The 22,682-nt window shown below is 43.9% G+C and overlaps 1 non-coding gene across 1 annotated transcript; it reads left to right on the forward strand.

Annotated features, from left to right (window-relative positions):
- The first annotated feature begins 2,965 nt into the window (after nt 1–2,965).
- On the forward strand, nt 2,966–3,037 carry Trnae-uuc. Its single transcript has one exon. It is a non-coding gene; the product is annotated as a tRNA-Glu (tRNA).
- Nucleotides 3,038–22,682: the final 19,645 nt, after the last annotated feature.

A 22,682-nucleotide genomic window follows, 5' to 3' on the forward strand; every position in this document is an offset into this window, starting at 1 on the left:
TCACGCAAACAACAATATACCACATGAACTGTCAATACTACACTAAGCAAACTTTGTCTTCCTTGCTCGCAGAACGTGCTAAACAGTGACAAGAGTTAGTGAGATAAGCACCGATCCAGCATTTCTCACAAGAAGAAATGGCGAAAATAGTTCGGAGATTCATTTAGCAAGACAGTGTTAAGAAAACACGGGATCTATTCGCGTCCCAACAAAAATTATTGGAAACGCAAGTTAAAAACAAAAAAGTGGGGATTGTCCCCTTTTTTATGGGACGAATAGCTGACTTGGGCATGACACATTCCCAAACTCGCAAACTCCCACCCTTTTGCAATAAATTTTGCGGACGCCCTTGGGTGTTTGTGTTGATGTTCATAGGCGTAGATAATAAAATGTCTAAGTTTGTTAAAATATTCAATAAAGAAGTGTTTCCAGTGCCGCGCAGTAGATACATCAGGCCCGTATCTAGGGGGAGAGGGGGGGGGGGGGGGGGGAGCAAACCGGTATCTGTCGCGGGCAGCAATTTCAGGGGGGCGCCATGTACATATTCTAACATCCAGCGCACATTGGTCTATCGACTGCTCATATGATTTTGAAAAACGACCCTGCTGATTTTTGAACACATTCTAAGTTGCTTTCTAAATGAATCTGTTGATTTTTGAATGCGTGCATGGTGTACGCGACGTCTCTGCCTGGGGGATCCCCGCCACATCTAGAAATAAATAAAAAAGAAAAACTTCCCCTCAGGCAAAAGGGGACGGGGCTATATGAGCTGAGCAGAATAAACCCGAACGGGTGAATGCTAATTGCTGTTTGTTTACGTGTTTTATTTGGTGTGCGAATGATAAGTGTTGTTATAATTATTAGCGAAATCCACAGATTCAAACTACCAGATTCGAAACAAACGACTAACGGATAAGAAACATTACATATTATCTTCTCAGAGTATTCAAGAAAATTCTGACAGAAAATTTTTGCAGATCGCTACATTACTTAGGGCCAGTTGTACAGTCCCCGATTAGCAGCCGCTTAAATTCTGTTTCTGTTCTTGGAATAGCGCGGAAAACACGTTGTGTGAATACGTAATGACGCCTACCCGGAGAATAAACGCGGTGTAACTAAAGTGGTGATTATGGCAGGGTTAGTGAAGTTAGCCGGAGAATAAGTTTCGACAATGGCAGTAATAGTTACAAAATTAGTGATGACAAGATTGTTTGTCAGAACGAGGAAATAGAAGAAATGTGAACATCACACAAATTATGCGAAAAAATATGACGATTCCAAATTTGTGTAAAAATTTCGTGATACTATTACTTTTCGATCTCACACTTGAGAACTGGAGCACATGAACGAAACATGAAACTATTCCTAACATATACCTTTTTGCTTGTTTTTTATCTACCTCACTTATGTAAGTATCGCAACGTAATGTAATTCGTGAATTACATTATGTCGCGATACTTACGTAAGTGAGGTAGATAAAAATGACCATTTGTGCCAAAACAGTCTCGGTCGTTTCGCGTGTGTTACAACTGCTGCAATATTAGAAAGACCTGTTTCGTTTTATCTAGCAGCCAGTGACAAAATGACGTAATCAAATCGAGAAAACACACCAGTCTTGCGTACTGTATGTATTAACAGCTTTTTCAGTATTAGACAACGACATTTTGACTTCTCATGCAGCTAAACGTTTGACGACTTTTCGTCTCCTTTCGGAGAAAGGAAAGCACGCCGCCATGTAAAGCTGAAGCGAGACTAGAGAGAAAAAAATGCTGGACGTAAGGACTGAAAAAATGTGTACTGTCTTGCTTGTATCTCTGTCTTTACTGCTTTTCTGTTTCCTGTATTTAATTTTATGTCACACAAAAGAGAAAGTTATTACCTAATAGGCAATAAGGAGTGCAGATTTTCTGAGGAATTCTTATACCCCCGGTCACAAAATTGTGATTAAAAAAAAAAATAGAGGGTAGGATGACAAACCGGCCGACTGGGACCAGGAGACACACCACAGGACATTTTAGTTTCCACTGCCCTGAATAGAGGCATGATGGCTTCCATTAAAAAATATGCACGTTTGAATTCCACAGAGCAAAAAATACGGGGACATGTTATAGAAGGTGTGTGAAGAGGCGTGGCACTGCTCCTTGGCACACTTAAGACTAAATAACATGTCTTCCATTTCCTCGTAAATATATGTTTTACGTATCAAACACTTCAGAGTGATGTGCGGTACAAAATGTATGTATTTTTGAAAACTTGATTTTAATTTTTTTTAAATTTTTGAGGTTCTATCACAAATGCTCGAGGCGGAGTGAGGGGGCGCCACTACCCAGTTTTTGCCCCGCTTCGGAAATATCGTAGATCCGGGGCTGGCCATGTAAAACGTAACCGATGAGGTAATTTTATTTTCATGGAACTGTCGACGGCTCGAGAAGGCAGCCCACATAGCGGAAACCCTCCCGAGGGTCGGCGGCTCTGTCTGTTCGCATTCGTCGGGCTTCCACCAAAACTCGAGCAGAGCTTCCTTGCCGACCCGCTGCCATTGTGGCTTAGCTTTGTCCGCAAAATAACTAACAATATATCTATTGGTGAGAAGATCTAGAATAATAAGAGATTACTGAGCAACGAAAGAAGCGACACATAAGATGAAAATGCAGATAAACCTTTTTTTTTACTCTTCACACAAAGGGTGCTCACTAATCTACGACACGTAACTGCATTTTCTGAAAGTGCAAGAGTAAATTTGAAGAGGGTTTTCGAGATCAGTGATCTACAACATATCACTGCATTTTATGAAACTACAAGAGTGTATTTGAAGATCGTTGTCGAGAAAAGGAGAGTTAATTTTCACTTAGTAATTGAAGCTTAAATATTGATATTGATAAATCATTTACCTATACAGTTACAAATAAATGAGTTCTAAAATCTTTTAACTATATATTCATTCCCACTACATTCCCTGCCCGTCTCCCATGTGGTCTAGTGGCTAGGATAGCTGGCTTTCACCCAGCAGGCCCGGGTTCGATTCCCGGCATGGGAACATATTTTAAATTCTCAGTCTCGACGCCTGTTTGTGCTCTTGCTCTTACAAGCATCAAGAGATACATTTCATCGAAATACGTACTACTGTCAAGCAAAATCTGTTTTGATGTTATTTTATGGGCGATGGATGTTATTGCATTTACTGGCTATTTATTCATTGATCGAGTAGGGATGGAGAACTCAGCCAGCCACAAATACATTTAAGATACTTTGTTTCACCACCATGACCCATTTCGGGCTATCATGCCCATGTTGCAACAGCTACATTTCTTTTCTTATAGTATTACATTCATCAGCACTCTAGTAGTTAGAGCCACTTTAGATCCTTTATGGATGACTTCCGTAATATAGAAAAACGTGTTAATGTGCACGCAGCTGAATATATATAAAGCGAATGAATTGAATGCACTTGAACGTTCCAGTGAAATGCGTTTTCTCTAGTTTTCGACCTTAAGTATTTCGAGCAGGGGCAAAGAATACTTAACCGTAAACATCATGCACATATTACTCAATCAAGGGTGGCACACAAATATTTCAAAATATTCTTCATGTCTGTTGCAGCTTCAGTCACATAGATCTTGCAAGTTCAACCATGTGCTTTACATGTAACATTTTCGTCTAAACAGTTAGCCACTAAGCAAAGATACCACTTATATCATGACAAGCAAAGATCTCAACTTAAGCAAAGAATGTGGTAAGTACACCGAGTTAAGAACAAAAACAAAATTCTATCTATAAAAATAAACTCATTATCTTTCAGGAAAATGGTTACACCCGTTGTCTGGTATGATTTTTATCTTCCAAATGTTTCACACACTCATTAATTGAGAGATAGTGGAATGTAATGTATTTAAAGTACGTCTTTATCCTCACAATCCTAGTATGCCATTGCTACACCAACTTTCTAACGTGTTCGATTAGTAGCTATAAGTATGAAATATGCAAATCAAGTCATTTAAGTAATGAAAAATGTTGAAAATTAGCTTTCTACGTTTATCGAATTTCTCTGTACAGATTTTTACGTGACAGACTAAGTACCAAGAAATCGTCATTATTTGATTTTTGACCTCCACTACTGGATAAAGGCATCCTGTCTTAACCTTGTATTAAAGTCCTCAGTCACATGCATCCACATTGCTCCAACGTGTTATCTATCGGGTACGCTTCGTCCATGAAGTCGTCACCTTGGTCTTTTCTTCTTGTGAAATCTTAAGTCTTCTTGGTTCATTTGATGTATTTGTCGAACTAACACGCTATGAAAAACGAATTAGTGAATTATTGCACGCTTATAAATGTACCTGGTAAGACAGTCTCTCTGTGGTACTGGGCACATTCCCTTCTTGCACAGTGAGCGCGTTAATGTTGTGTGTATATTTACAAGCAGTAAATAAATTATTCTTATTCAGCATTTTGATATGCATGTTATGTATTGTGGCTAACATACCCACACTACTATCATAGTATAAAGGCACCTGAATAAAATCAAACTGAAGGAGCTGTGGAGAAAACGAACGCAGTATAGGGTAGCACTGCTACAATATTTTAATGTTACAGATACCTTTTAAGCTATTTGTATTTCCTTAAAAAATGTGCATAAAGGCGAAAAAAAATGTCGTAAGGGATTCAAACAGTGTTATAAATCTATCACTATTCAGGTTGTTAAGAAAACAATCCATTTAAATCAATATTTGGAAAATGCCATATTTAGCTTCATCTAAAAAAGTGAAAATAATTTCACTTTACATCGGCTCTAGTTAGTTATCTCTCAGTTCCATCGTGCCGACAAGAGGGCAAAGCAATGAAAATTTGCTTAAAGATACGCTTAACCTGAAAAAATTAAACTAATCGACCTTTAGTTGAAAAAAAGTAAAACCCAAACAATACTGAGTTTGAAGTCTATTAAAAACAATTAGATAAAATGAACCCGTGGTCTGATGGTGGCGTCTTTGACTAGTGATCAGGGACACAAATTGGCAATAATAGGTGACAATGGCTTCCTACCGCAAGTACATCTGCCTGCTCGTAGCATAATTAAATAAAAAGCAATACGAAGTCAACACATGCCGAAATAGTTTCGTTAGTTCAACACCAATCCTAACCTCAAGGAATCGTAACGAATCAGACGGAGCAATGTGAGTGAAGAGAGAGCACAACAAAACTTAATAGGATGTCAGGCTCATTCAAATACTTCGAGGAACATGCCTTGGGTATGGAGGCTTTTGAGGTTCTGAGGTGGTTTTGAAAGTTGCGTATTTTTTTCCAGTGTGTAGACGATACTTTTGTTATTCGGCTCTGTGGCAGTGAGAATTAGAACAACTTTGTAGAACACCTGAATTCAGTTCACCCGAATGTTTCAAAACGGAGGTGAAAAAGATGGCTGCATTTGCTTCTTTGAGGTGTTGGTCAGAAGAAAAGCTGATGGTACGATGGACATGCCGTTCAGAGGACGCTTACTCATACTGACTTGTGTCTACAAGTTGACAGTTATCACCATCTATCTCAGGGTGAATGGGGACTCCCTACCTTGGTTCACAGGGCCCACGCCATCTCGATCCCTGAGAGTATCAGCTGAGTTAGCCCATCTTGATGTGTTCTTTCGTCGGAATGGTTCTAGTGAAACACAGATCAGACGTGCGTTGCGCTATCGACGAACGTTGCACTGGGTGAGTGTAGTACCAAGGTGGCACCAAACTCAATGGTCTTTTAGCCTAAGGCAGGGAGCATTTCCAATAGGATTGGTCGTACTTCGCGGAAATATGATTTGAAATTAGTTTCTCGACCGCTGTCGAAGATAAGGTCCTTTTAACTCCCGTATATTACGATCTTCGTTTGCGTAATAAGTATGCTCACGGTATTCCTTGGAGTTCTGGCACGTCATACCGAGCATAAGTGTCGCTCACCTTTACAACAGCCAAGCAAATCTGCTATTGCAAAACAATGTCTTGCCACAGTAATTCTAAGGAATATAACGATAGGGAGATTTATGCATGCACTTCCAGCTATTGCGGTGATCTAGCGGTTCTAGGCGCTCAGTCCGGAACCGCGCGACTGCTACGGTCGCAGGTTCGAATCCTGCCTCGGGCATGGATGTGTGTGATGTCCTTAGGTTAGTTAGGTTTAAGTAGTTCTAAGTTCTAGGGGACTAATGACCACAGATGTTAAGTCTCATAGTGCTCAGAGCCATTTTATTGGGGTAGTGTTATTAAGTAAACAGTTGAAATTAAATTAGCAAGTAACCTTGCAAGCAGAGATGGAGTTTTTTTAATTCTGTGTAGAATCCTGTTCTCTCCCTTGTCAGAAAATAGATTGACAGAGTTAATATTACCTTATTCGTTGGTTATTAGTTTTCGCTATCGATAACTTCTGACGTCTGTCGTCTTCTTTGGTTGTGTGACGGCGCTAGTGTTTACAGTGCGTGCATGTGTGTGTGCGTCCGGAATTGCTCTCAAAACCGGGATTTTAAATTCTATTGTACGGTGCTTTGTTGTTGCAGGGTGGTCTCCTGTCGAAATACCGGCGGTTGTCAACGATGTCACCTGGTTTCCTCTTTCCGGTAAGTTATCTGAACATTGCATACGCCGGAACAACTCATGTCTCACGTGTACAAAAGTGATCCGCAAGTAACAAGGTGGGTAGAGGTATGGCGCTCAGAAGCAAAGAGCAGTATACTATGTGACGCTTCAGTCAGTGTGGCTATTTCATTTTTTTAAGATGATGCAATATTCTATAACGTGCTGTGTGAATAAAATTGCACAAGTAGTCGGTCATATCTTGCTTTAAATGTTCAGGAATGTAAGACTATACCCTTGACAAAATGTAAGAACATAGTATCCTCCGATTATAATATCAATGAGTCGCAACTGGAATCGGTCAACTCATACAGCTGCCTGGGTGTAACAGTTCGTAGGAATATGAAGTGGAATGATCATAAAAGTTCAGTTGTAGTCAAAACAAGTGGCGGACTTCTGGAAAAACGCGATCAGTCTCCAAAGGAGATTGCTTATAGAACACACATGTGACTCATTCTAGAATATCGCTCATGTGTTTTGGACCCATATTGAACGTAAACAAAGACCGGCAGCTGTCACGTATTTGAGCCATTGGAGAGAGTTACCGAGTCCTGAAGAATTTGAATTCGGGAGAAGGTTGAAGGTAGTCGCTGAAAGACCAGTATCTAGAATCTTACTGCAACCCCTACGTATTGCTTCGATAGAGACAACGAGGGCATTATTAGAGTAATTATACCATGGAAAGAGACGTCTAAGCAATCTTTCTCCATACAAGAATGAAAAAAGAAGAAAAACTAACACGTTAAATAATGAGAAGTACCCTCAGCCATGTGCTTCGTGGTGGTTTGCTGAGTATGGAGTTAGATGTAGATGTAAGTTCCTAGCTTGAGAGTAATCGCCTCAGTTCCTAGTTTGATCGTAATCTCCTGAGGACAATAAGCTGAACGTGCTTAATAACTGAAATCACAGAGGTTTCCATTGCAGTTCAGTCAAATAAAACATCATCTCTACTGCTTATTAAATATGTAACTAATAAAAAGCTTAAATTTTCAAATACGAACATTAGCGAGTGACGCGATGTGACAGGCATCACAACATGTGAAACGAATGTTAGAACGAAGGCATTTGTAGTTCGACTGAAAAGGGGCTGGTCGTTCGGTACAGTACCTTCAGTGATACGGTGAATTAAGTTCTCGCCTGCCGCTTTATGCTTGATCAATCAGTTGTTCGCTAGCCGACCAAGCCAACGTAACAGATAATTTATTTGAAACTTCCTGGCAGATTAAAACTGTGTGCCCGACCGAGACTCGAACTCGGGACCTTTGCCTTTCGCGGGCAAGTGCTCTACCAACTGAGCTACCGAAGCACGACTCACGCCCGGTACTCACAGCTTTACTTCTGCCAGTACCTCGTCTCCTACCTTCCAAAGTTTGGAAGGTAGGAGACGAGGTACTGGCAGAAGTAAAGCTGTGAGTACCGGGCGTGAGTCGTGCTTCGGTAGCTCAGTTGGTAGAGCACTTGCCCGCGAAAGGCAAAGGTCCCGAGTTCGAGTCTCGGTCGGGCACACAGTTTTAATCTGCCAGGAAGTTTCATATCAGCGCACACTCCGCTGCAGAGTGAAAATCTCATTCTGGAAACATCCCCCAGGCTGTGGCTAAGCCATGTCTCCGCAATATCCTTTCTTTCAGGAGTGCTAGTTCTGCAAGGTTCGCAGGAGAGCTTCGGTAAAGTTTGGAAGGTAGGAGACGAGGTACTGGCAGAAGTAAAGCTGTGAGTACCGGGCGTGAGTCGTGCTTCGGTAGCTCAGTTGGTAGAGCACTTGCCCGCGAAAGGCAAAGGTCCCGAGTTCGAGTCTCGGTCGGGCACACAGTTTTAATCTGCCAGGAAGTTTCATATCAGCGCACACTCCGCTGCAGAGTGAAAATCTCATTCTAGATAATTTATTTGCTTCCAAAGTGGTAAAACGTGTGGGTTTCTGTGAAGGAATAAACACGGTTAACTTCGGCTTGCAATGAAATATGGCAAATATTTTAACAGCAGAAGATAAGGTTGGATCTCTACGAGTACAGTGCAGAAGCTGTGGACCGTTTGATGTTTCCATAGATGACAATGATGCTCGACGCTAGCAGTGAAAAATTTTCATTCACATATGAAGTACATCAGCACAGAAAATCAAAGCAGCCCCGTATCAGCATACAGAAGGAATCAACGTAGGGGAGCAGATGCCGAAATATTGCATCGCCGCTCTTGGCAAAGTCCTAGTTGTGGTGGTATGACGTTGCCTTCCCCTATCTGTTATGACGTGTCAATTGCGTTCCTGTGGCGTGTGGGCGACTGTGATGAGTGATTGTGTATTGTAGTGTTGGGTTTATACCGTTTTCAATGAAAGGAAGGGAGAGGGTGACATTCGGTGCCGGCACATAGTCTGCTTCCCGCGAAGAACACCAAGTGGGCCGCCAACGGAGGCATCAGCATCAACAGTGTCACATCGCCCTCTTCGGAGAGGTTTGGAATTTAATCCAGGACATCGGCGCAAAGGCTGGTAGTCAGAAAGTCTACTGCACGACCCGTTCTCCCTTCGCAGCTAGATAGTGGCAGTGGAGATTTTCCACCAGCAGGATTCGAACCTGATTACCTCAGAGTGGAGCGCCACAGCACAGGCGTGTGTTAACACCCTCGGCTAATGAGGATGGTATGGCACGTCTAACTATCAAACTAAATTCTATTAGAAACTGCTTCCCTAATTTTGAGAGCTGCTAATATAAATACACCGGATCTAAGACAATTTTGAGTGAATTAAAGAACATTTTCAGGTAGCATAATTCTAGCGAAAGTTCAGTATCTTGGACACTGTAAAAACAACGGACAGAAAAATAGGTTTTGATGTAAAAGTGCGAGGTGCCGGGGCTAGCAGTGTATTTAACACTAAATTCTTCTAGAATCTACATATGTAAATGATGCTCTAAGCCCCCCCCCCCCCCCCCCCCCCCGCTATTCTAACTCCGACTTTTGCTGTTGCACATGGATTAAAAAGAAACACAAACTGACTGTAATCGACCCTGCAAGTGGAGTAGAAAAGAGTTTGGCACCTGCAATAATTTCATTTGATAAATAAGTTAAATAAAGGAAAGTTTCATTAACATAGTGAGAAATGATAGGGTTGCTCTACCGATTAACAGAATGCAAGTTCTGTCCAAAATAACAATATGATTTATTATAACTCAAAATAATAAACAAAAACACATGAAACATTTACAATACATCAAATTGGCTCAAATTGGATACTCAAATAAATGATGTGAAGGTGAAGTTGTCCCTAAACTAGATTGTGACATTTATGACGAAGTGGTATGTGGAGCCAATTCCTTGCAACTCAAGTCTTAAGAGAGACACACAGCCAACCCAGCATTAATTGCTGCTACATTAGTGAGAACTCAGACAATGAACACCCAAGACAGATCAAAGTTAGAAAAGACAAACAGGCGCGCTCTGCTGAGCTCGGATTATCACCTAGCAAAATTGCCTGCTTTGCTGGTGCTGCAGACGTACATTACCAAGCTGTCTTCTTAACTGCACGGACACGATATGGCATACCGGAGGCGATGGCTGGTTGCTTCGACGTCCCGTCGTGGGGATGATAATGTCGCGAGTATAGCCCGAAACAAATTATCCTGACCTGGTTGTTCCTGACTAAAGACTTCCTAGCAATATAAATGCGCCTCTGAAGGAGACGAAGAAGGCTCGCCACACAATCACTGTCGGTACAGTGATTGATTTTAACAAGCGAAGTCACACAGTAACTCCGATACAGTCAACTTTAGCCAAAACTGCTCAAGACAAACAACATAGGCCTCTTGTAAGCATAACGCTCAATTGCCAACTGTACTCGGAAAGTTACGTTGAAGTCGAAACTTCAGCAACTTCGTCAAACAGTTACAATTAAATAAAAGTATATTAGACAGCCAACGGAAGGCAGGCTGACCAGAGCAGCGAGAGCTGTCTTGTAACCTACTCCGACCGAAAGGCGAGAGCCGACTCCCCACAAGAGCACCTGTACAAACCGAACACAGAACATTCCCGCCCCCACGACAGTGGCCATGGTTAACCGTTCCAATGAGCAACTCGAAAACCGGCGGAAAATTCCACTCTATTGCTGGAGCAGTACCATTCCACCAATGGAGATTCTTGGCGCCAATTTCTGCGCTGATTTTGCTACGTCACGGAGCTATGCCCTGAGCAACCCAATCACAGTTACGATTTTGCAGAAAGCGCGGGAATTTGCCCGCCAAAAATGCCTGGGTACACAAGTCATTCCCACGCCTCGCTGGTAGCCCGCCAGAAAGTGTTTTCGCTAAGTTTCTGCGAAGTAACGGAACCTCTAGCCCATCCGCTACTTCAGGCCCCTGCGAGCGTGTCTCCGCCGCTATTCTACAATGTCGGCTTCTGGAAAGCATGCACTCGACTCCCTCACACCTGTCGGCTTACCCTTTCAAGATCAGCAGGGCCCGCCTGTCACCGGACCACCCGGGTGACGAGAGACGCTGCGCGGGAAGTCCGCGTGTGAAGGAATAGCAACTTTTCACCGCATGCAATTAGAGAGGAAAATCGTAAAATAGAAATATGAGAGGGGGCTCATGCCATCTCTCAACAGGACTGGGAAAATTTTGGTGAAAAGTTGGCAGCTGGTATCCCTTATTGTCAGTAAAAGACAGACTTCCTTTGGCACAAATTTTATACCTGAAGGTCGATTTTAGATTATGGTAGCAATGAAAAGAAAAGTGAGGAACTGAACAAAGTTAGAGCATGACTTCCGATTTGCACTGGCTAAGATCAAACTGAACAAATAAGGGGAAAAAGAAGATATTGTTAGAAATGAGCGATGCCAACGGCGTCACTGACTCATTCCGTCTTGGTGTACAGATCATCTACAGAAACATGTGAGTTTAATTTACTTGTGTAGTGTCCAGTGACGTTAATGTGACCACCTGTCAAAAGCCTGAATAATCATCTTTTGCAGCGCAGACCGCTCAGACCGCTGCAAGACCTGCAGGGAAAAGAGTCGGTGAGGTTCTGGAAGATACCGACAGGGATGTGGAGCCATGCCGACTCTGGTTCCATGGCGCGAACTACTCGATCGAGGGGGTTCCACAGACTGGGTTTAAATCCGGAAATTTTGGTGCCAGGGAAGTATGGTGAACTCATCCCGGTGCTCGTTTAACTACGCACGTACGCTGGGAGCTGTGTGGTACGTTGCATTGTTCCGAGGAATAACAGACTGCATCTAAGGGTGCTGACGGCCCGCGAGAATAAATGCATACTTGTTTTGATCCGTTGTGCCTTCCAGAATGACGAGATCACACAGGGAATACCCTCCAGCCTGGGCCCTTCCAACGATTGTAGCAAGATGTTTGCTTCCAGACGTTTCACACCGTACGCGCCAACGGCCATCTGTCTCATGGAGCATAAAACGTGATTCCTCTGAAAAGTCCAATTGTCGACATTCAGTGGCCGTTCAGTTGCGGTACTGACGTGCAAATTCCAGCCTTCGTCGCCGATGAACAGCAGTCAGCATGGGTGCATGAACAAGACGCCTGCTGTGGAGGCCCATACGGAGCAACGTTCGATGAATGATCGTTGAGGAGACTCAGTTGGTAGCCCATTGGTTGATTCGGGCCGTCAGTTGCTCAACAATCGCACGTCTGTTCGCCCGTACACACCTCTGCAGATGTCGTTCGCCCCTGTTATCTATGGCCGACGGTGACCCACAGTTGCCTCGGCGGCGGTTTTGGATAGCGCCTTTTTGCCAGGCACGGTGACCTTTAACAACGGCGCCATGAGAACAATTTACAAACATAGACGTTTCGGAAATGCCTCCACTCTTCGCCCGAAAGCGACCGTCATGTCCAATTGGACATGTGATAAAGTGCTCCATTTCCATATTACGACAACGACTACACAGTTTCCCGCGTCCAACTGACACCCTTGTACATCCTCCTCTGCTACTACAGCCACATGCCCTCTGTGAGTGATTAGAGCACATAGACTTCCAACATAGGAGGTGGTCACGCACGTAGAAAATTTTACGCCAATTTTCGCGTTAGTTTAGGCATGATGAGGCTACTTAATCGTTACGAAGTTGACTAAGAGCGACATGCAGCAAACTACAAGTATTACTCAAAGAAGTGATAGCGACAGTTTTCCAACTATACAACGTGAGCAAGCAGTAAAGGAAACAAAAGAAAAATTCGGAGTAGAGAAGAAATAAAAACTTTGAGGTTCGCCGATGACATTGTAAATCTGTCAGAGACAGCAAAGGACTTGGAAGAGCAGTTGAATGGAATGGACAGTGTCTTGAAAGGAGGATATAAGATGAACATCAACAAAAGCAAACCGATTATAATGGAATGTTGTCGAATTAAATAGCGTGATGCTGCGGGAATGAGATTAGGAAATGAGACACTTAAAGTAGTAAAGGAGTTTTGCTATTTGGGGAGCAAAATAACTGATGATGGTCGAAGTAAAGAGGATATAAAATGTACACTGGCAATGGCAAGAAAAGCGTTTCTGAAGAAGAGAAATTTGTTAACATCGAGTATAGATTTAAGTGTCAGGAAGTCGTTTCTGAGTCCGCAGCTCGTGGTCGTGCGGTAGCGTTCTCACTTCCCGCGCCCGGGTTCCCGGGTTCGATTCCCGGCGGGGTCAGGGATTTTCTCTGCCTCATGAAGACTGGGTGTTGTGTGATGTCCTTAGGTTAGTTAGGGTTAAGTAGTTCTAAGTTCTAGGGGACTGATGACCATAGCTGTTAAGTCCCATAGTGCTCAGAGCCATTTGAACCTGTCGATTCTGAAAGTATTTGTATGGAGTGTAGCCATGTATGGAAGTGAAACATGGACGATAAATAGTGTGGACAAGAAGAGAATAGAAGCTTTCGAAATGTGGTGCTACAGAAGAATGCTGAAGATTAGATGGGTAGATCACATAACTAATCAGGAGGTATTGAATAGAATTGGGGAGAAGATGGGTTTGTGGCACAACTTGACAAGAAGGGACCAGTTGGTATGACATCATCTGAGGCATCAAGGGATCACAAATTTAGCATTGGAGGGCAGTGTGGAGGGTAAAAATCAAAAGAGGGAGTCCAAGAGATGAATACACTAAGCAGATTCAGAAGGACGTATGTTGCAGTAAGTACTGGGAGATGAAGAAGCTTGCACAGGATAGAGTAGCATGGAGAGCTGCATCAAACCAGTCTCAGGACTGAAGACCACAACAACAACAACGTTTTCTAGAGAGTCCGAAGCACGTGTCTGCACGCGGTGTATCTCCAGCATTATCATGGAAGGTTAAGAGAACAATAGACCGTCTGGTGTGAGGGAGACAGAGGCCACTCTGGCGACTCAGCAAAATATCCTCCGTTTCTCACCGTGTACATGACTCCTAACTTGAGACCACTGTAGTAATCTGGTATGAAAGCACCTCTAGAGAGAAATTGCTGTAAAGAATGAGAGTCGTTATCCGTTCTGAGTCCGCCTCGCGCAGTGCTTTATTGCGGCAGCTGCACTGTTCCACAAAGCGGTCTGCAGAGGGCGTGGAACGCGTCTGCTGCGGCCAGTTGTGGTGAAGCGAATGCCGCCTACAAGGCGAGGCGAGGCGTAGCGAAAGCGGTGGAGGAACCCTAGAGACGGGTAGGCCAGGCTGTCTCTGTCGAGTGGGATTTATGGGCTACGGTCGCGTCACGGGCTGAGGCGGGCAGAATCCCCAAGATTTATGCCTGCCACACAGTTCCACAGTCCAAAGAGGCCGGACCGACTGCAGGTGTTTACTCGAGTCTCTTCCACCAACTGCCCCCCCCCCCTCTTTCCCCACCCTCCCCGATCTCCAAGCCCCCACCTTGTAAGAACACTCTGATGGCGCTGTTGGCCGGGAGACCACTTATATTATTCTGTCGATGTACTGACAATGTGGATATAAATGCACTGACAGAAGAAAAATCGCGTCACGAAGAAGGAGTTGTGTGACATCAACGAAAGTTGGTAGGTGTGTTTCTACACCTGAAAGATGACGTCTATTAAAATTTCGCGCATACGAGTGGCGCCTGTGGCACCACTATGAGGATGCAAATCAGGTGTGTTTTAAATACAGGCTGTAACGGTCATGGGCATTAGTTACCTGTGACACTGGACGTGGTGAGTTGATGTTAGTCAAGATTGGGTTTAAGGCGAAAAATACACCACTATCAAGAACTCACTGAGTTCGAACGAGTCGTGCAATAGGGCTTCGAGAACCTGGATGTTCGTTCTGTGATATTGCAGAAAGACTTGGCAGAAATGTTAGACTGCTGACGGCCGTAGTCACGAGAATGTACGGTCTCAAGGATACTGGGCCTCGCACGGCCAAGGGGCGCTACCAAAAGGGAAGACCATCGTTTTCGGCTTATGGCTCTGGGGCATCGTTCTGCATCTGCAGTAGCAATTTGAGTGATAGTTGGCATCACAGTTGGTAGGGTTCCTGCACTTAACTTAGGATCCTCTTAGCAACTAACAAATACACGAAATCCTCCGTTGCCAAATTTACCTTTATTGTAATTTTAATTAACATGGAAGCCATAAAAACACCAAAAATGGATGCAAAATGTACGCATCTAAAAGCTACTTAAAAAAGAAATAAAATCACTTAAATTTGTTTCCACAAGAGCAGAATACAACGTCACAATTCGGACCTCGCTAACACTTACATTTTACTGACATTAAATATAACAAGATAAATAATCATACACGTGACGAGAACAAATGAATAGCACTATCAATCTTTACAGATGAGAATACGACTATATCCACGAAGGTTCGCGCCCTGACAAGGGAGACACTTAACTTCAACATATAAGGAGATTACAGTACGCCCTAATTCCACACGACAAACGAAGTAACGATATAAGCGAGACAAATGTACTGAAGGAGGATAGCCGGATGTGCCGTAGTAAAAGGGGCCACTATCAACCCCGTCAGGACGCGACCCCCGTGAACACGTTAGTTTCAGCTACATGCAACGTACACAGAGTCATTTGTAGCTCCTTAAAAACAATTAACATGAAAAGGCACAACGCGTAACAGCTAATAAAATAAAACGACTACATCACAGAACTAGCTCCTCTGTAGACAAAGCAAACAGCAGTATATTAATAACAGGTAAAATACTTCTAACCTATAACAAACTAAGGAACACCTTTATGCTCCAGTCATACTGTGCCTTGTGTTCTTTTAATCGTCGCAGTGTGCGGCTTTTTGTGTGTGCTACTTTTAAACAGTTTTTTATCTCCATTTTACAGTCACCCCGTTTTTTTCTTTGTCTATTGCCTTCCATGATGTTCTCCCTTTTTATATCTATGTTCGCCTTCTTGTCTCCTTTGCTGTTTTTAAATGTCTTATATTGTTTTGTTCTATGTCTTTCGGCTGAAGAGCAGCGCATATGCTGCTGCCAGCCCGCCCCGATGGGGAATTGAAATACAATAAAGGAAAAAAAAAAAAAAAAAAAACAAACTAAGGTACCACGTAATAGAATATAGTCTTCAGCTCATAGAATACTCAGTCTGACTTGCCTGTTTATAGGTCTTACAAAACTTGAAATATGACAGGAATAATGATTGAAGCCACTGACAATGCTAGCCTGCGGCACAGAGGAGACAATAGTAATTTACAACGGCACACAACCGACCTTACATCTCCAATTTTATATAATCAGAATAAACAATTTTGTGTATAATAATTACTTACAGTACCATGACAACCTCCGAATAACACTTATTACCCAAGGTAGGTGCTGGTATGGAAAGGCACCTTTAGTAATACAGAGTTCGAGTGTATTCACTTATTGGAAGGGTTTCAACTTTACATCCCTTTCCACATATCTCTCTGTTTACACACTTCTATAACTTCTGCAACTAAAGACGGGCATATAAATGCACATATAACTGACACAGGTTTAAGCAGAATAAAACAGTACCTTAGTATGGCGCAAATGGCTTCATTTTCTTTATACTTGGGATATCTTCACCATTCAGTAATTCCGAAATATTCAACAACGCGTGAGGGCAAGATGTCGCCGTGGTATCAGCTATTTACTTCACATAATTTCCTGCACAGACACAAGGCAGACGAAGCGTTTTCACATGCAACAGCGGCAATCATCACACATTTCCTCCGTCACGCCATAGACACATCTCAGTTTCAGTGGCCAGTAACAAGAACCTATACATGCCCTCGCAGCAAAAAAGCCCCAAAACACAACATTGCACCACCGCGACACCAAACCCGAGGTCCCATCAAGCCACTGCCGGGATCTCTCGCTGACCCTGCCCATAGCGCACAGGCGTCGTACCACAGGCCTCACGGTAAACTTCAACAAGCGACCGACCGCCGACCCTGCGAATATCCACTCCGCTGTCTCTTTTCTCTCTCCTTTAACCACCCGACCACCGCCCTGAATCGCGGAAGGCAAAGATGGTGACCCTATAATCGATGGCAGCGATGCCATTGTAAGTGCGAGAACACTGGCGCCAGCCGCGCCACGGCTCAACAGTAACACAACAAGTCGGTTACTTCAAGCACAACTCCGGGCCTGAACACCAGTAGTTTGCATTTCACCGACTCCAAATCACCGCCGTTTGCAACTTCAGTGCTGTCACTGGGGCAGGGAGGGGGGCAGGGAGGAGGTTTGCCGTGTTTTCTGATGAAAGTTGGTTCTGCCTCAGTGCTAGTGGTGGCCATATGTTGGTTACGAGGATGCCAGTTGATGGCGTGCAATCAAGCTGCCAGCGTGCTAGACACACTGGACCTACCCCTGGATTTATGGTCTGGGATGCAATTTCGTGTGACAGTTGGAACACCTTGCCTGCAAATTTGTACGTCAGTCAAGTGATTCGACCTGTTGTGCTGCCGCCCATGAACAGCGTTCCAGGGGTGTTTTCCAATAGGATAACGTTAGCCCATATACCGCTCTGATAACCCATGCTCTACAGAATGTTGACACGTTGCCCTGGCCTGCTCGATCAGCAGATCTGTCTCTAATCGAGCACATATGGGACATCACCGGACGACAATTCCTGCGCCATCCACAAATGGCCTTAACCGTCACTGTACTGGCCGACCAAGAGCAACATGCCTGTAACCCCATCCCACAAACTGACATCCGCCACCTCTACAACACTTAGCATGCACGTTTGCATTCTTGCATTCAACGCAAAATGTTTCTTTGTAGGAACTCGACACTATGACTCTCGGTCTACCTTCTGTACTCCTTCTGCGGCACCAACCACTGGCTGGAGAGTACGCTGACATAAATGGCTCATACCTCGGTCGACAAGCGCCAAAAATGCCATTTTTTCCCCTAAACGCCTGGCCGATTGGAGCTCCCACTTCCGTCACTGTCATTTCCTGTCAAACCCAGCATACAAGATAAATGTGGACCAAATCGGTGACGACGAGTAGCGCGGTGCATTGTAAGAACTAATCCGCCCTTTTCGAAACAAACCGGCAGAGCAGTAGCTCGCAAATCAAAAGCACACTGTTATCAAAGGCGAGTAAATTTTTGTGAGGGGTAAGGCAGTCGCAATTCCTCACAAAGTAAATTTTCCTTAGTTCATCCTGTTTACTGGGGAGCAATATTAAACGTCGACAACTGTTACCAGTGAGAGTATGAACATCCGCAATACATTCAACAACATGGTCAATGAGTAAGGTTTTCGGTGAATCTCCAGGCAGAAATTGTCGGTGACAGCTTGACTGGACCTTTCATTCTACCTTCCAGATTAAATTCACACCATTATTTACAATTTTCCAAGTAAAATTGCTCATGCTGCTGGAAGACGTTCCTCTCCTTGTACACCGGTTGATGTTGCTCCGTCGCATTCCACTCCGTACCTGCGTTTATTACAATGATTGTATGTTTGTAAAGACTTTTCAGTACGTGTATTAGGTGATAAGGGTATCCACATCGAGACAAAATCTTCCTTACGTTATCACAGCGTACACGGTCAAAAGCCTTCAGAAAGTCAATAAAGGCCGGATGGATTTTCATATTAAATTACAAACACATTGTGTATGAACGATCTGATCTAAATCCACATTGTTCCTCAGAAATAACAGCTTGTTTGACATTCTTATGTGGTTCCTGATATCTTCAGTGTTAGGAGATCGATGCCACGATAGTTTGTATAGTGACTGGGTATACATTTCTTGAAAAGAGAGAAAAATTCTGCTTTATAAGCTGCCTAGAGGCTCTCTGTACATTAGCAAAAATTAAAATACGCTGATGAATCAAAACAATATGCCATATGCTTAGTTGCTTGTTTGTGCGTCTTTGGAACGAAGTACATCACTGATTCTGCGTATCAGGGATCTGACAGATTGTTGATAGGTTTGTGGAGGTATGTGGCGTTAGATGTCTTCGCACAGATCATGTAATTCACGTAAATAACGGGCTGCTGAATTGCGTACACGGTGATGGCGCCCGATAGCGACGCAGAAGGGTTCCTTAGGATTCACATTCCAAGATGCTACTCCAGACGGGTGTAAAATGAATGTGCGCAACGGAAATACTGAACGCGAGAATGAAGATTTGGCCCTGTCTGACTACCGCCTGAAGCAGATCTTAGGATCTCTTAATGGTGATATCTCCTCCTTCTCGCTCTTTAACATATAAATTACAACATGAACATAAATGAATGATTAAGGGAACTAGTAACTATAAAGTGATAAATGCTGTTTCTGCTTGTACATTTATTGTAGATTAAAACCCCTTTATATATTACATCAATGTCCAATGGACATAAAGAAACACGAATGAATTTCCTGACTATTGTCAGTGATCAATTGCCCAAATCTGTCTCTTGTTATGGTTACGCTATCTAATGTAAATAACAGGAGACGACTGACATCATCTACGTACCAAACACTAGAAGACACCACTTTCAAAGATGATCTACAGTGGTGTGCAATCTCAGTTGAAATACAATTCACGTAATCACAGATGTTTAGCTTTATAGCCCTAATAAGCCGAAGCAGTTAGCAATATCACCGTACGTACTGCGTCCAGTGCGTCGGAGTGGCGGTTCTCATACACGCCTGTGACTATGGGAGAACTCCAGCCACAAAATAAAAACTCTTTCAAACACTAGGACGGCAGAGGGCGGTCCTCTGACTAGTATGATCTAATACTGTCTTCTCCTCTCTGTGTTCTACAGACAAGAAACGCGAGTTCCGAGCCACAAGGACGGAATTCAGATAACGTCTCTAAGTGAGTATAGACAGAGGAAGTGCTCTCAATCATTGACCGCTACGTACTCATCGACGACTCCCTACCCGGAGGCAAAGTCCAGAATCGTATAAGTTCGCAATAGTACAGTACCTAACCGTTATAACTATTAAATCTCCTGAGAGCAAAGACAGTAAGTCTGTCTGTACCAACAAAAGCTGATACTGAGCGACCGTCAAACTCGGGTGCTCAAAACGGAAGATCTCTTCTCTCCACCGCTGGCTTCCCAGCAAAACTCGGCTCCCTTCCTTCGTAACTTCAGAAGGCCAATCCTATTCTCGAAACGATGGAATATTCCTCCATCTCTACAGATTCTTCCGACCGCCGACCAACCGTATTTTAGTCTTTTGTCGTCCAGCGCTGGAAGTTTGCGAGGAAATGCCTGTACTCATACAATGGTACGCTTCTCAGAGTGAAAATCCTCAGAAATAACCCAGCCTGTGATTTCAGAGGTAACGCTTCCTTGTTCTTCTCTGCTGCGTGCAAGATTTTCAAAGTATCTGAAGTATTATCTGGTTATCCTTCCGGTCCCACTACAAAACCAGCCGGCCGCTGCTGTATTGTGCTTCCGCGCTCAGGTGCCCAGACCGTCCGTCTTGGCACTTCCTGTGTGAAGCAGGACCAACACATCTGTGCGGGCTCTCCCACCCAGGGCTTGAGTTACGCCTGCCATTTCATTTCCACTGGCGTTCCAACCTCTACTAGTATAGGTAATCATTCGTTACGCCGTTTTGATAATAGTCACTCCGTCACCTTTCATGCAATAGGCATTAACAACTATTTACAAGGTGTACGTGACAATGTCAGTCTTTTTAAAATATATATATATATATATATATATATATATATATATATATATATATATATATATATATATATATATATACGATGCACAACCTATCAAATGATACCTAATTCCGGTTGTAAATGATGGTAAAGTATGTAGATGAGTGCTTGTAAGTTGCGAAATTATAGCTGCGTTACAACATCAGGCGAATCTAGTCGCCGAGACATCACCGTGAATTCACTATAATGCACTTCAAACCACTGAAGCACGGTCCTGGCTCCGAGTCACGGACAATTGTACTGCTGAAAGATGACATCGCAGTCGGGAAAGAAATCAAGCTTGAAGGGATGCTGGTCGTTCGCAGGTGTCAGCGTCTCTTCCATTACTTCCACAGGTCCCACGCCAGCACAGGAGAATGTCTCCCATAGCTTAATACTGCTCCCACCAGCCTGCGTCCGTGGAGCGCTACACGTTCACCTCGATGACGGCGTTTGTGGAGGCGACCAGAGATCTAGTGTAGCAAAAATGTGGTTCACCGGAAGAGCCGACAAGTTTCCATTGATCGACGGTCGAATCCCGATGGCCCCCCGTGCCCACTGCAATCGCAGCTGACGGTGTCGTTGGGTTAAAAAATGGTTCAAATGGTTCTGAGCACTATGCGACTTAACTTCTGAGGGCATCAGTCGCCTAGAACTTAGAACTAATTAGACCTAACTAACCTAAGGACATCACACACATCCATGCCCGAGGCAGGATTCGAACCTGCGACCGTAGCGTGTCGTTGGGTTAACATGGTGGTCTGCTGCAGAACTCCCTGTTCAATAATGTATAGTGAACGGTGAGCTCCGAAAGACTTCTGCGCGCACCAGCATTGTGCTCTTTCGACAGAGGTGCCACAGATCACCACTTATCCTACTTTACAGAGCAGACAAGCCACCGAACCGCACGTTCTGCCAAGAGTCGCGGACGTCCAACCATTTAGCGCCTAGTGACAGTTTCACTGTCCTATCTCTTTCCGTAGATGCTCACGACAGTAGCACATGAACATTCGACCAGCTTCGCCATTCTCGAGATACTCGTTCGCAGGCTCTGCTTAATAATAATCTGCCCTTTGTCAAAGCCGCTTATCTCAGTGGATTTCCCCATTTGCAGCTCATATCTCCGCTAGGATGATCCTTCGACCGCGTCTGCTCAGCTTACATACTTCTGTAACCGCGTCACGTGCCCGCAACGCCATTAGGTGGCATCCAACGTCACAGTGGGCAGTGGTCATAATGTTTTGGCGTATCATCTATGTGGCCTTTAGATTTCATTATGATAACACTGTAGTGGTCGTCAAACGTTTTTGCTCAGGTGTCAATACTGACATTTTGGGACGGCACGCCGGGCAGCATTGATACCGACCTTATTTTTAATTTCTAGCCCACATAAATTAGTATGTTATGAGCCCTAATAGACTATCTGTAGCAAGGGCGCGATAATTTGCCCGCCGACCTAAAATGCTGATCGTTGAAAGTCGGCAGCATTCGGAAAACTTCGTGGCAACCGTTCTGCTTCGGATTGCTGCCACTCTCAGCGTCCCCAATGTTACGACACTACAATTACCTGACGCAATGTTGTCACGCTGTCTGCGTCAACCGATGACTAATGGATTAATAATAATAACTGTAATTATATTTAAATGTACCTTTCGCTGGCAAGTGCTCTACCATCTGAGCTACCCAAGCACGAATATCGCCCCGTACTCACAGCTTTATTTCCTCCAGTACCTCGCCTACTACTTTCCAACATTCACAGAAACTTTCCCGCGAACTAACACTCCTAGGTCCCGAGTTCTGGTCTCGGTCTGGCACACAGTTGTAATCTGCCAGGAAGTTTCGTATCAGCGCACACTCCGCTGCAGAGTGAAAGTCTCATTCTGGAAACATTCCCCAGGCTGTGGCTAAGCCACGTCTCCGCAATATCCTTTCTTCCAGGAGTCCTAGTTCTGCAAGTTTCGCTGTAAGCTGTGAGGACGAGGCGTGAGTCATGCTTGGGTA

This window comes from Schistocerca americana, chromosome 3 (genome assembly GCF_021461395.2).
Source record: "Schistocerca americana isolate TAMUIC-IGC-003095 chromosome 3, iqSchAmer2.1, whole genome shotgun sequence".
NCBI classification, from domain to species: domain Eukaryota; kingdom Metazoa; phylum Arthropoda; class Insecta; order Orthoptera; family Acrididae; genus Schistocerca; species Schistocerca americana.